This window comes from Salvelinus fontinalis, chromosome 30, assembly GCF_029448725.1.
Source record: "Salvelinus fontinalis isolate EN_2023a chromosome 30, ASM2944872v1, whole genome shotgun sequence".
Taxonomy (NCBI): Eukaryota; Metazoa; Chordata; class Actinopteri; order Salmoniformes; family Salmonidae; genus Salvelinus; species Salvelinus fontinalis.
The window spans coordinates 9085600-9101554 of NC_074694.1; the positions used below are offsets into that span (position 1 = coordinate 9085600).

Genomic DNA, 15955 nt, shown 5'->3' on the forward strand with positions numbered 1-15955 from the left:
GCCTGCTGGAGGTCATTTTGCAGGGCTCTGGCAGTGCTCCTCATTGCACAAAGGCGGAGGTAGCGGTCCTGCTGCTGGGTTGTTGCCCTCCTACGGCCTCCTCCACATCTCCTGATGTACTGGCCTGTCTCCTGGTAGCGCCTCCATGCTCTGGACACTACGCTGACAGACACAGCAAACCTTCTTGCCACAGCTCGCATTGATGTGCCATCCTGGATGAGCTGCACTACCTGAGCCGCTTGTGTGGGTTGTAGACTCTGTCTCATGCTACCACTAGAGTGAAAGCACCGCCAGCATTCAAAAGTGACCAAAACATCAGCCAGGAAGCATAGGAACTGAGAAGTGGTCTGTGGTCACCACCTGCAGAATCACTCCTTTTTTGGGGTTGTCTTGCTAATTGCCTATAATTTCCACCTTTTGTCTATTCCATTTGCACAACAGTATGTGAAATGTATTGTCAATCAGTGTTGCTTCCTAAGTGGACAGTTTGATTTCACAGAAGTGTGATTGACTTGGAGTTACATTGTGTTGTTTAAGTGTTCCCTTTATTTTTTTGAGCAGTGTATGTGGACAAGGTCGTTTTCAACCTTGCAAAAACAAGGGGCCGCGGCAGAAATATCATGACCCCTGATCGATGGACACCGTGCCATCATCAACGTCCCGGGACAACTTGGTGGCAACATAACAATGTGTGCAGCTATTAGTCAAAACGGCGTCCTTCACCATCATGCAATCCTAGGCCCATACAACACTGCACACAATATCACATTTATGGACACCCTCCACAACAGACTAATCCCTAATGACCAGGGGCCAGAGTAGTTTCCACCAGGCTGTTGTGGTCTGCAGTTGGTTCATAGGTCACCCACTTCTCATCGCACTCAATCTCCCCCATACTCTCCGTTCTTGAGTCCTATTGAAGAATTCTTCTCTGCATGGTGTTGGAAGGTGTATGATCGCCAGTCTCACCAACGCATACCTCTTCTACAGGCAATGGAGGAGGCTTGTGGAGACATGGATCAGGGGTCATGCCAGGCCTGGATATGGTACTCCAGGCCATACTTCCCACGCTGCCTAGCTCAAGACAACATCGCATGTGAAGTGGATGAAGTCTTCTGGCCAGACTCACAAAGAAGGTGAGGTGAGGGCACATTTTTTTCAGTTCTTTTTTTTCCTCCTGGGGGAAGAGTGGGAGCAGGGAGCCTGGTGCCCTCGAGCGCCGGGGGGGGGGGGGTGAGCGGGAGCAGGGGGGGGGGTGAGCGGGAGCAGGGGGGGGGGTGAGCGGGAGCAGGGAACCTGGTGCCCTCGAGCGCCAGGGGGGATGAGCGGGAGCGGGGAGCCTGGTGCCCTCGAGTGCCGGGGGGGATGAGCGGGAGCAGGGAGCCTGGTGCCCTCGAGCGCCAGGGGGAAAGAGTGGGAGCAGGGAGCCTGGTGCCCTCGAGCGCCAGGGGGATGAGCGTGAGCAGGGCGCCTGGTGCCCTCGAGTGCCGCGGGGGATGAGCGGGAGCAGGGAGCCTAGTGCCCTCGAGTGCCACGGGGGATGAGCGGGAGCAGGGCGCCTGGTGCCCTCGAGCGCCAGGGGGGGATGAGCGGGAGCAGGGAGCCTGGTGTCCTCGAGCGCCAGGGGGGGATGATCGGGAGCAGGGCGCCCTAGGTGTCATTGACTCTGTTTATGTGTTTCATGTCTGTGTGCTTTTCGTGGTCCTTGTCTGTGTGCTTTTCGTGGTCTTTGTTTGTGCGCTTTTCGTGGTCCTTGTTTGTGCGCTTTTCGTGGTCCTTGTTTGTGTGCTTTTCGTGGTCCTTGTTCTATTTATTATTACATTTTCACTCCCTGCTTCCCAACTCCCAGCGTACGTGTTACAGAATAACGCCTCACCAAAGGGGAGCATCATGGAGTTGTTTTTTGTTTTGTAGGTGACGTCTGTGTTTCGCTACTGGGGATGCCTCAGCCGGCTCGTTGGGCTTCCATGCCACAGCCGGCTCGTCGAGGTTACAAGACTTGGTTGGTCCGTCAAGCATCTGTGGCCAAGGCTACCGAGGATGCCTCAGCTAGCTCGTCAGGCTCCCATGCCTCAACCGGCTCGTCAGGCTCCCGCACCTCAGCAGAAGCGAACGGTCTGGTCCCCGGGACCATCCCTCTGATCGGTGTCCTGCGGCTGGGGCCGTGCTTCAGGGAGGGTGTACTGTCTCCGGCGCTCGAGGTCGCCAGTCTGCTTATTATTACGCACACCTGTCACCATCGTTACGCACACCAGCGCCTCATGAGACTCACCTGGACTCCATCACCTTCCTGATTACCTTCCCTATAACTATCACTCCCTTTGGTTCTTTCCCTCTGAAACTCTGTGTTTCAAGTCTGTACGCTTTTCGTGTTTCTTCTTTTTGTATTATGTTCTATTTATTATTCAATTTGCACTCCATGAACTTGCTTCCCGACTCCCAGCATACACGTTACATAAGCAATGTCCCCAAGCACTCTGACAGCTTTCATGGCTGGGATAAATTCTTTCCTCTTCTGGCACACAGCTTCGGGATAGTCCTTGTTGAGGTAGATGTACGTTCCTCTCAAGGTAGCTTGAGGTATGTGGAAGGCGCTCTGACGTAAAAATTGTGATCAAATTGTTACATTGAACTTGTTCAATGAAAAGATCATAATCATTAGAAAACAAATTACGGACTCTTCGAATATGTGCATTTTTACAGAACTCAATAGCGCTGACAACCTGGTCTGATGATTTCTGGCTGTTCCTGTTCCCAACCTGGCCTTATGATTCCTGGCTGTTCCTGTCCACATATTGATTGATGGTCCCTTCCCTGACCTAATTTCACCGATCGTGCTAGCATGTCGGCGGGTAGCCTAGTGGTTAGAGCGTTGGGCCAGTAACTGAAAGTTTGCGAGATCGAATCCCCGAGCTAACAAGGTAAAACTATGTAATTCTGCCCCTGAACAAGGCAGTTAACCCACTGTTCCTAGGCCGTCATTGAAAATAAGAATTTGTTCTTAACTGACTTGCCTAGATAAATAAAAAATAAAAAAATGTCCCGGACCCCTGAGATGATTTCACCGGTCGCACCAGCATGATGTCACGGACCACTGACCTGTTTTCACCGGTCGTGCTAGCATGTCACGGACCACTGACCTGTTTTCACCGGTCGTGCTAGCATGTCTCGGACCACTGACCTGTTTTCACCGGTCGTACTAGCATGTCTCGGACCACTGACCTGTTTTCACCGGTCGTGCTAGCAAGTCCCGGACCACTGACCTGTTTTCACCGGTCGTGCTAGCATGTCTCGGACCACTGACCTGTTTTCACCGGTCGTGCTAGCATGTCCCGGACCACTGACCTGTTTTCACCGGTCGTGCTAGCATGTCCCGGACCACTGACCTGTTTTCACCGGTCGTGCTAGCATGTCTCGGACCACTGACCTGTTTTCACCGGTCGTGCTAGCATGTCCCGGACCCCTTACCTGTTTTCACCGGTCGTGCTAGCATGTCCCGGACCCCTGTTGACAAAGTAGGATGTGCTTTTGCCTCTGCGTTGCTTGCTCTTTTGGATTTTAAGCTGGGTGTCTGTAAAGCACTTTGTGACAACGCCTTTATTTAATACATTTGATTGATTGATGGTCCCTTCTTGTGTAGCCTATTTTCTCTACTTAAGCATGACAGATGAAAGACAAGTTGTCAAGGTTTTCAGTTCCTATTCAGATGGTTGCCTGGAAATCAGTGGTGGAAAAAGTACACAATTGTCATACTTGAGTAAAAGTAAAGATACCTTTATTTGAAAACAACTCAAGTAAAAGTGAAAGTCACACAGTAAAATACAACTTTAGTGAAAGTCTAAAAGTATTAGGTTTTAAATATACTTAAGTATAAAAAGTAAATGTAATTGCTAAATTATACTTAAGTATTCAAAGTAAAAGTAATAGTATAAATAATTTCACATTCCTTATATTAGGCAAATCAGACGGCATGATATATATATTTTTTTAATATTATGGATTGCCAGGGGCACACTCTAACACTCAGACATAATTTACAAACGAAGCATTTATCTTTAGGAAGTATGCCAGTGTCACGGCCGTCAACAGAAGTAGACCAAGGTGCAGCGTGGTGAGCGTACATATTCCTTTATTTATTATGACGCCGACAAAAACAATAAACAATCCAAAACAACCGTGAAGCTAAAGGGCTATGTGCCACAAACCAAGTTAACCTCCCACAAAGACAGGTGGGGAAAAAGGGCTACCAAAGTATGGTTCTCAATCAGAGACAACGATGGACAGCTGTCCCTGATTGAGAACCCTACCCGGCCAAAACATAGAAATACAAATAATAGAACTAAAGAACATAGAATACCCACCCCAAATCACACCCTGACCAAACCAAATAGAGACAAAAAAAGGATCTTTAAGGTCAGGCCGTGACAGCCAGATCAGAGGCAGTAGGGACGACCAGGGATGTTCTCTTGATAAGAGTGTGAATTGAACAATTTTACTGTCTGCTAAACATTCAAAATGTAACCAATACTTTTGGTTGTGAGGGAAAATGTATGGAGTAAAAAGTATGTTATTTTCTTTAGGAATGTAGTATTAATGTAGTGGAATGTAGTATTAATGTAGTGGAATGTAGTATTAATGTAGAGGAATGTAGTATTAATGTAGTGGAATGTAGTAATAATGTAGTGGAATGTAGTATGAATGTAGTGTAATGTAGTATTAATGTAGTGGAATGTAGTATTAATGTAGTGGAATGTAGTATTAATGTAGTGGAATGTAGTATGAATGTAGTATTAATGTAGTGGAATGTAGTATGAATGTAGTATTAATGTAGTGGAATGTAGTATGAATGTAGTGGAATGTAGTATGAATGTAGTGGAATGTAGTATGAATGTAGTATTAATGTAGCGGAATGTAGTATTAATGTAGTGGAATGTGGTATTAATGTAGTGGAATGTAGTATGAATGTAGCGGAATGTAGTATTAATGTAGTGGAATGTGGTATTAATGTAGTGGAATGAAGTATGAATGTAGTATTAATGTAGTGGAATGTAGTATTAAAACCTTCCCTAACCAGAAACCGTGGATGGATGGCGGCATTCATGCAAAACTGAAAGCGCGAACCACCGCATTTAACCATGGAAAGAGATCTGGGAATATGGCTGAATATAAACAATGTAGACATTTCCTCCGCAAGACAATCAAACCAAGCGAAATGCCGGTACAGGGACAAAGTTGAGTTGCAATTCAACGGCTCAGACACGAGACGTATGTAGCAGGGTCTACAGGAAATGACAGAATACAAAAAGAGAACCAGCCACGCCGCGGACACCGATATCACGCTTCAATACAAACTAAACACCTTCTTTGCCCGCTTTGAGGATAATAGAGTGCCACCGTCGCGACCCGCTAACAACGACTGCGCCCCACCCTCTCTGTGGCCGACGTGAGTAAAACATTTAAACGTGTTAACCCTCGCAAGGCTGCTGGCCCAGACGGCATCCCTAGCCGCGTCCTCAGAGCATGCGCAGACCAGCAGGCTGGTGTGTTTACAGACATTCAATCGCTCCCTATCCCAGTCTGCTGTCTCAGCATGCTTCAAGATGGCCACCATTGTTCCTGTGCACAAGAAGGCAAAGATAACTGAACTAAATGACTACTGTCCCGTAGCATTCACTTATGTCATCATGAAGTGCTATGAGAGACTGTCTAAGGATCATATCACCTCCACCGTATCGGCCACCCTAGACCCACCTCAGTTTGCATACCGCCCCAACAGGTCCACAGAGGATACAATCGCCATCACACTGCACACTTCCCTATCCCATCTGGACAAGACGAATACCTATGTAAGAATGCTGTTCATTGACTGACTAAAGCTCAGCATTCAACACCATAGTACCCTCCAAGCTCATCGTCATGCTGGAGGCATTGGGTCTCAACCCCGCCCTGTGCAATTGGGTTCTGGACTTTCTGACGGACTGCCTCCAGGTGGATGAAGGAACAACTTCTCCACTTTGCTGACCCTCAACACTGGGGCCCCACAAGGGTGCGTGCTCAGCCCCCTCCTGCACTCCTTTTTCACCCACGACTGCGTGGCCGTGCACGCCTCCAACTCAATCCTCGAGTTTGCACACGACACAACAGTAGTGGGCTGGGACTACCAACAACGACGAGACAGCCTACAGGGAGGAGGTGAGGGCAATAGAAGTGTGGTGTCAGGAAAACCACCTCTCACTCAATGTCAACAAAACAAAGGAGACGATTGTGGCCTCCAGGAAACAGCAGAGGGAGCCCCCCCCCCCCCCTATCCACATCGAAGGGACAGCAGTGGAGAAGGTGGAAAGTTTTAAGTTCCTTGGCGTACACATCACAGACAAACTGAAATGGCCAACCCACACAGACAGTGTGGTGAAGAAGGCGCAACAGTGCCTGTTAAACCTCAGGAGGCTGAAGAAATTTGGCTTGTCACCCAAAACCCTGACAAACTTTTACAGATGCACAATAGAGAGCATCCTGTCGGGCTGTATCACCACCTAGTACAGCACCTGCACCGCCCTCAACCGCAAGGCGCTCCAGAGTATGGTGCGGTCTGCACAACGCATCACCGGGGGCCAACTACCTGCCCTCCATGACACCTATAGCACCCGATGTCACAGGAAGGCCGAAAAGATCATCAAGGACAACAACCACGCGAGCCACTGCCTGTTCACACTGCTACCATCCAGAAGGGCGAGGTCAATACAGGTGCATCATAGCTGAGATTGCTGTTTTTCAGTCTCTCAATCTCAAGGCCATCAGACTGCTAAACAGCAATCACTAACTCAGAGAGGCTGCTGCCTACACTGAGACTCAATAACTGGCCACTTCAATAAATGGATCACTAGTCACTTTAAACAATGCCACTTTAATAATATTTACATATCTTACATTACTCATATCATATATACAGTTGAAGTCGGAAATTTACATAAGCCCTTAGCCAATTACATTTAAACTCAGTTTTTCACTATTCTTGACATTTAATCCTAGTAAAGAATCCCTGTTTTAAGTCAGTTAGGATCACCACTTTATTTTAATAATGTGAAATGTCAGAATAATAGTAGAGAGAATGATTTATTTCAGCTTTTATTTCTTTCATCACATTCCCAGTGGGTCAGAAGTTTACATACACTCAATTTTTGGTAGCATTGCCTTTAAATTGTTTAACTTGGGTCAAATGTTTCGGGTAGACTTACACAAGCTTCCCACAATAAGTTGGGTGAATTTTGGCCCAATCCTCCTGACAGAGCTGGTGTAACTGAGTCAGGTTTGTAGTTCTCCTAGCACACACACGCTTTTTCAGTTCTGTCCACAAATGTTCTATGGGATTGAGGTCAGGGCTTTGTGATGGCCTCTCCAATACCTTGACTTTGTTGTCCTTAAGCCATTTTGCCACAACTTTGGAAGTATGCTTGGGGTCATTGTTCATTTGGAAGACCCATTTACGACCAAGCTTTAACTTCCTGACTGACGTCTTGAGATGTTGCTTCAATATATCCACATAATTTTCCTGCCTCATGATGCCATCTATTATGTGAAGTGCACCAGTCCCTCCTGCAGCAAAGCACCCCCACAACATGATGCTGCCACCCCCGTGCTTCAAGGTTGGGATGGTGTTCTTTGGCTTGCAAGCGTCCCCTTTTTCCTCCAAACATAACGATGGCCATTATGGCCAAACAGTTCTATTTTTGTTTCATCAGACCAGAGGACATTTCTCCAAAAAGTCTGATCTTTGTTCCCATGTGCTGTTGCAAACCGTAGTCTGGCTTTTTTATGGTGGTTTTGGAGCAGTGGCTTCTTCTTTGCTGAGCGGCCTTTCAGGTTATGTCGATTTAGGACTTGTTTTACTGTGGATATAGATACTTTTGTACCTGTTTCCTCCAGCATCTTCACAAGGTCCTTTGCTGTTGTTCTGGGATTGATTTGCACTTTTCGCACCAAAGTACGTTCATCGCTAGGAGACAGAATGCGTCTCCTTTCTGAGCGGTATGATGGCTGCGTGGTCCCATGGTGTTTATACTTGCGTACTATTGTTTGTACAGATGAAAGTGGTACATTCAGGAGTTTGGAAATTGCTCCCAAGGATGAACCAGACTTGTGGAGGTCTACAATTCTTTTCTGAGGTCTTGGCTGATTTCTTTTGATTTTCCCATGATGTCAAGCAAAGAGGCACTGAGTTTGAAGGTAGGCCTTGAAAGACATCCACAGGTACACCTCCAATTGACTTATATGATGTCAATTAGCCTATCAGAAGCTTCTAAAGCCATGACATAATTTTCTGGAATTTTCCAAGCTGTTTAAATGCAGTCAACTTAGTGTATGTAAACTTCTGACCCACTGGAATTGTGATACAGTGAATTATAAGTGAAATAATCTGTCTGTAAACAATTGTTGGAAAAATGACTTGTGTCATGCACAAAGTAGATGTCCTAACCGACTTGCCAAAACTAAAGTTTGCTAACAAGAAATTTGTGGAGTGTTTGAAAAACGAGTTTTAATGATTCCAACCTAAGTGTATGTAAACTTCCGACTTCAACTGTATGTATTTTAGACCATCTATTGCACCTTGCCTATCCTGCTCGGCCATCGCTCATCCATATATTTATAAGTACATATTCTCATTCACCCCTTTAGATTTGTGTGTATTAGGTAGTTGTTGGAGAATTGTTAGATTACTTGTTAGATATTACTGCACTGTAGGAACTAGAAGCACAAGCATTTCGCTACACTCACATTAACATCTGCTAACCATGTGTATGTGACCAATAACATTTGATTTGCGTGAAAGTAAAAGTTGTCTAAAATATAAATAGTAAATTACAGATACCCCCAAAAATACTTAAGAAGTACTTTCAAGTATTTTTACTTCAAGAATTTACACCACTGCCGGAATCAGGAATGGGGGTTATCATTGGCAACACACCCGGGTCCCTCTTGGGAAAATAACGTTTTCTAATCTATTCACCACTTCAAAATTACTTAATCTGACCAGACATAGGACTGTTTTATATTCCTATTCTCCATTAGAATTCAATATCTGACTTTGATTTCTCCATTCTATTCTTTGTCGCAGAGCAATTCTACACCTCCGGAGATCTTGAAACAGACGTCCCTTGACATTTTTCGATTTCAGTTGCGTCCACAAAGGGGTGTGAATATAATCAGTGATGACGATTCCTACATTCTCGCCAGTGGATCCACCCGCCACATCTGTTGTAGTTTTAAGAACGAGTTTTGACTGCTTAAACCATGCCAACTTAACTTATTTTTAAACTACAACTCCCAGAAGCACAGTCCACAATAAAATTCCGGTGACATTTTTTGGTTACATGATTGAGTACATTCTAGCCAATTAGGGATCTTGTGGAATACCTATGTGGGACATGAGCCCAGCGCATAAAACTGGCCCGTTCTCCAGCGTCTCGCCAGCTCAAAGTGCCACGACTCAATTGAAATAAATAGGAATCCCAGACGGATTGACTGAGAAAGAGAATTTGCGGAAATAGCAGCATATTTATCGCCAGATTGAAGGAAATTCCACAACAAAATCCGAACTTCTTCAACCGCCTCCAAAAGTGGTGTAGTTACATCAGCAGATATATATTAAAAAAAAGAAGGTAGGAATTCTGAAGACCTCTGGAAGTCCGAATTACTAGGTCATTTAGCTGACTAATGATGACTGTAACGTTAGCTTTTTTTTAAACCTAGTTAGTTAGCTGGCTTGTGATTGTTATCAGACCGCAGCAGACAGTTGAGCAATTTTGTAACAATACTGTAGTAGATATAAACTGACTTAACTAGCTACGAGACTAACTAGCAAGCCAGCTAGCGTGTTATAAAACCCTAGTTAACGTTAATTCTCAACTCCTGAGATGTGATGTAACTTTAGTTCGCTAGTTAAAGTTAATTTACAGTTTCTTTTTTTTTCTATAGCTAACGTTACTTGCGATTTCCACATAATGATGACTCTTCCTCATTTCCATTTCACATGCTATGTCAAAAGATTGAGAAATTAGGTCACAGCGTTCTATGACAACAATTTTCAATACTTGCCGAATGCATAATATTTGAGAAGTATTTCTCACAATATTATGCCGCGTCATGTTTGTTTTAGAGCTGGGAGTCAGAGGGTGGGGTGGTAGCTAGCCCCCCCTCAGTCAGTGCTCGGTCCAGGGAGGGAGAGACCCCTTTGGAATGTCCAGACAGACTTGGGCGGAGCGTTGGGGTGTTGACAATATGCCAAGCACTTGTTAGTGAATATTGGTATTTGCATAAACGACATTCAATGGACTGTAGGGTATGGAAGCGTTTCCGATGGAGTATCCTGATAGCAGAGAGAGTAGGAAGGATGGAAAGGGATGTTGGAGTAATATATATTGTTTTCGGTAACGACTGACGCTTCGTTCACACCGACAGTCATTGCATTTTGGTACACCAGAAGTACATTAATTTCCAATGCAACGCTGCGTTTACTTTGCAGAAGCAGATGCAGTGCGTTCGGTGTGGTGCATACCTTTGATTTATCACATTTTTGCGTATTCGTAGACTGCTTGACAGAAATGGCAGCAGAAGGTGAATGTTGAACTTTTTGCATACATACCCAGATGATGCAGCGTTATAATTATCGCATCACTATCGGTGTGATCAAGGCGTGAGGTTTGCATTTTTCTCTGCATGCAGTGCTTGGCGTGGACTGAAATAGTTTCCGGTACTCATTTTGGCTGCCGGTACAGTTTATATTTAGGTGCAGGAGCTCCACAATACTTTTGAACATGTAGTATATTTTCTAGAAAGGAACAGAAGCTCAAGCAGTAGAACATTTTTATGGCGCTGGTACTCCGCGCTGGTGAGCTCCTGCTCAAGTCAAGCACTGCCTGCATGGAATACTTTTCTTCAGAGGTAGGTGGCACCAAAAGCTTTGTTGCCTTTCCTTTCCACATGCCTGTTTTTGAAGGATGACGTGCAAGTTAGAGGCCCACACTCTTGCTTTGTCTGTAACCTTGCTTCCTATCCAAATGGAGAGGCTCTTAACTTGACTCACTCTTCCCTTTGTGTAGTTTGTCACCTGGTTAATTCCACCAAGCCATAACTTCAGCCTATTAAAAACATTGAGTAGTAAAGCTATCTTAAGTTTGGAGGAAGCATACTTCATCCATTTAATTTGCCACGGTGGGTTTAGTTTATTCATCATTTTGCAGTCTGTAATAACTTGTCATTGACGTGTAGCCCTCGTATGTAGGGAACCCCAGATACTGGGACAATACATTTAGACTCTGCTATTCAACCAGACGGCTTCTCCATATTCCAAATGGATCCACCGTCGGTTTCTGGTAATAGTTGTTTAATGTTTCCTCATTAAATAACTCCTTGTGTACCGAAGATGAAAACATTGCAAGCTTCTTTTCACTCGACCTGGCATTTTTTTAAATGCTAAAATACACAGCCCACTATATGCAGAGGGAATTCACGTGTGTTATCACAGCTGTGCACATACCGCCACAAGCAAACACCAATTTAGCCAGCAACAATCCTCTCACCCGGAATCAGACTTTTTTTGTCACGGGTGACTTTAACCAAGCCCCTTTTAAAACAAATTTTCCCAAAATATCACCAATGTGTATCCTGCCCCACAAGAGAATCCAGCGTGGTCAATAAAGACTGATTCCAGGTGAGAGGATTCTCACCCGGAATCACAAACTTCTGTTTGGCAGATGTCACAAACATCGGTAACGCATACAAAGCCATCCCCCACTTCAGCCAATTAGATCACATCTCTCTGGTCATACTCCCCGCCTACAAGCAGCAACGGAGATATCGGTTCAAATATGAAACCTGATGACTTGGTGGCGTGCGACGCATACAAGGCAAGCAGGTACAAACTCCGAAAATCCCTTAGGGATGCAAAAGCCTCTTCGAGGCTGACGTTAGGAATAGTCTTTAGTGAATACTCACAAAGCTGCCAGCCAAGATGGCATCCCTGGCCGTGTCCTCAGTGTTTGCTGATCAACTGGTGGGTGTCTTATTGAACATATTCAACCTGTCCCTGTCTCAAGCTGTAGCCCCCACCTGCTTTAAGGTAGGGACTGACTATCACCCTATCGCGCTCACCTCCGTCATCATGAAGTGCCTCAAAAGGTTGGTCATGGCCCACATCAAGGCCAGTATCCTAGGCACACTGGACCCAATTCAATTTGCCTACCGCTCTAACAGATCCACTGAATATGCCATTTCAATCGCTATTCACACGAGGAACACCTAATGTGAGAATGCTGTTCATTGACTACAGTTCAGCATTCAACACTATTGTTCCCTCTAAGCTAGACACCAAGCTCAGGGCCTTAGGTCTGGACAACACCCTCTGACTGGACCCTGGACTTCCTGACGGGCATACCACAGACTGTGCCTTGACAAACCCCCCCCCCCCCCCCACAAGCCATCAAGACTGCTGAACGCTTGGAACTGGACTGACCACCTGCTCTGATTCTCCGCACCTTAGCACTCACCCACACAGACATCCACACACACATTCATGCTACAATTGCTGCTACCAGTCTCTTATTAAATTCGGAAAGTATTCAGACCCATTGACTTATTCCACATTTTGTTGCGTTACAGCCTTATTCTAAAATGGATGAGGGGGAAAAAACTAATTTAATCAATCTACACAATACCCCATAATGACAAAGCAATAACAGATTTTTATAAATTTTACCAAATGTATAAAAAATAAAAAAAACATCACATTTACATTTATTTAAAACATTTATTTCACCTTCATTTAACCAGGTAGGCCAGTTGAGAACATGTTCTCATTTACAACTGGTACCTTGCCAAGATAAAGCAAAGCATTTGCGACACAAACAACACAGTTACACATGGAATAAACAAGCATAGAAAAGTCTATATACAGTGTGTGCAAATTAGGTAGGCATTAGATTAGGCGAGGTAAGGCAATAAATAGCCCATAGTGGTGAAATAATTACAATTTAGCAATTAAACACTGGAGTGATGGATGTGCAGAAGATGAATGTGCAAGTAGATATACTGGGGAGCAGAGGAGGAAAAATAACAGTATGGGGAATGAGGTAGTTGGATGGGCTATTTACAGAGGGGCAATGTACAGGTGCAGTGATCTGTGAGCTGCTCTGACAGCTGCTGCTTAAAGTTAGAGAGGGAGATTTGAGTCTCCAGCTTCAGTGATTCTTTTTTTTTTGTGCAATTTGTTCCAGTCACTGGCAGCAGAGAACTGGAAGGAAAGGCGACCAAAGGAGGAATTGGCTTTGGGGGTGACCAGTGAAATATACCTGCTGGAGCGCGTGCTACGGGTGGGTGCTGCTATGGTGACCAGTGAGCTGAGATAAGGCGGGGCTTTACCTAGCAAAAACGTATAGATGACCTGGTGCCAGTGGGTTTGGCGACGAATATGAAGCGAGGGCCAGCCAACGAGAGCGTACAGGTCGCAGTGGTGGGTAGTAAGGTGACAAAATGGATGGCACTGTGATAGACTGCATCCAATTTGTAGTTGTCTAACCAATCTAACCAATCCAACCAGACACCTAGGTATTTGTAGTTGTCCACATATTCTAAGTCAGAACCGCCCGGAGTAGTGATGCTGGACGGGTGGGTAGGTGCGGGCAGCGATCGGTTGAAAAGCATGCATTTAGTTTTACTTGCATTTACTAGCAGTTGGAGGCCACGGAAGGAGAGTTGTATGGCATTGAAGCTCATCTGGAGGTTAGTTAACACAGTGTCCAAAGAAGGGCCAGAAGTATACAGAATGGTGTTGTCTGCGTAGAGGTGGATCAGAGAATCACCAGCAGCAAGAGCGACATCATTGATGTATACAGAGAAAAGAGTCGGTCTAAGAATTGAACCCTGTGGCACCCCCATAGAGACTGCCAGAGGCCCGGACAACAGACCCTCCGATTTGACACACTGAACTATGTCTGAGAAGTAGTTGGTGAACCAGGCAAGGCAGTCATTTGAGAAACCAAGGCTGTTGAGTCTGCCGATAAAAATGTGGTGATTGACAGAGTCGAAAGCCTTGGCCAGGTCAGTGAATACAGCTGCATAGTGTTGTCTCTTATCGATGGCGGTTATGATATAATTTAGGACCTTGAGCGTGGCTGAGGTACACCCATGACCAGCTCGGAAACCAGATTGCACAGCGGAGAAGGTACGGTGAGATTCGAAATGGTCGAAGATTCGAAGACCTTGGAAAGGCAGGGTAGGATAGATATAGGTCTGTAACAGTTTGGGTCTAGACTGTCTCCCCCTTTGAAGAGGGGGATGACCGTGGCAGCTTTCCAATCTATGGGAATCTCAGACGATACTAAAGAGAGGTTGAACAGGCTAGTAATAGGGGTTGCAACAATTGCGGCGGATCATTTTAGAAAGAGGGTCCAGATTGTCTAGCCCGGCTGATTTGTAGGGGTCCAGATTTTGCAGCTCTTTCAGAACATCAGCTATCTGGATTTGGGTGCAGGAGAAATGGGGGAGGCTTGGGTGAGTTGCTGTGGGGGGTGCAGGGCAGTTGACCGGGGTAGGGGTAGCCAGGTGGAAAGTATGGCCAGCTGTAGAAAAATGCTTGTTGAAATTCTCAATTATCGTGGATTTATCGGTGGTGACAGTGTTTCCTAGCCTCAGTGGAGTGGGCAGCTGGGAGGAGGTGCTCTTATCCTCCATGGACTTTACAGTGTCCCAGAACTTGTTTGAGTTTGTGCTACAGGATGCAAATTTCTGTTTGAAAATGCAAGCCTTATCTTTCTTAATTGCTTTTGTGTATTGGTTCCCAACTTCTCTGAAAAGTTGCATATCACGGGGGTTATTTGATGCTAATGCAGTACGCCACAGGATGTTTTTTTTGTGCCGGACAAGGGCAGTCAGGTCTGGAGTGAACCAAGGGCTATATCTATTCCTAGTTCAAATTTTTTTTGGGAATGGGGCATGCTTATTTAAGATGCTGAGGAAGGCACTTTTTAAAGAATAACCAGGCATCCTCTACTGATGGGATGAGGTCAATATCCTTCCAGGATACCCGGGCCAGGTTGATTAGAAAGGCCTGCTCGCTGAAGTGTTTTAGGGAGTGTTTGACAGTGATGAGGAGTGGCCGTTTGACCGCAAACCCATTATGGATGCAGCCAATGAGGCAGTGATCGCTGAGATCTTGGTTGAAGACAGCAGAGGTGTATTTGGAGGGCAAGTTGGTTAGGATGATCTCTATGAGGGTGCTCGTGTTTACCTATTTGGGGTTGTACCTGTACCAGATTGTCTAGCCTGGCTGATTTGTAGGTATTCAGACCCTTTACTCAGTACTTTGTTGAAGCACATTTGGCAGTGATTACAGCCTTGAGTCTTGGGTATTACTCTACAAGCTTGGCACACCTGTATTTGGGGAGTTTATAACATTATTCTCTACAGATCCTCTCAAGCTCTTGTCAGGTTGGATGGGGAACGTCGCTGCACAGCTATTTTCAGGTCTCTCCAGAGATGTTCGATCAGGTTCAAGTCCGGGCTCTGGCTGGGCCACTCAAGGACATTCAGAGACTCGTCCCGAAGCCACTCCGGCATTGTCTTGGCTGTGTGCTTAGGGTCGTTGTCCTGTTGAAAGGTGAACCTTCGCCCCAGTCTGAGGTCCTGAGCGTTCTGGAGCAGGTTTTCATCAAGGATCTCTCTGTACTTCGCTCCGTTCATCTTTCTTTAAATCCTGACTAGTCTCCCAGTCCCTGCCGCTGAAAAACATACCCACAGCATGATGCTGCACCTGAGCTCAATGTCGAGTCTCGTAGCAAAGGGTCTGAATACTTATTTACATAAGGTATTTCTGTTTTATATTTGTAATAGATTTGCAAACATTTCTTTTTAGAGTCTTTGGTATAACTCGACCAGAGAACGAACCCCCATCCTTCCAATCTCA

General features: G+C 45.5%; 1 protein-coding gene across 8 annotated transcripts in view; it reads left to right on the forward strand.

The window, feature by feature from the left end:
• The first annotated feature begins 9406 nt into the window (after window positions 1–9406).
• LOC129828601 (ribosome-binding protein 1-like) overlaps window positions 9407–15955 on the forward strand; it is a 40566-nt gene continuing 34017 nt past the window's right edge. For 4 of the 8 annotated variants that reach the window (XM_055889657.1, XM_055889654.1, XM_055889658.1 and 1 more), the window contains exon 1: window positions 9408–9656. The gene's annotated coding sequence lies outside the window, so the exon portion shown is untranslated. Of the gene's footprint in view, window positions 9657–10257; window positions 10939–13222; window positions 13365–15955 lie in introns of those variants that run through there. The other 4 variants (XM_055889660.1, XM_055889661.1, XM_055889655.1 and 1 more) reach the window with 3 other exon arrangements.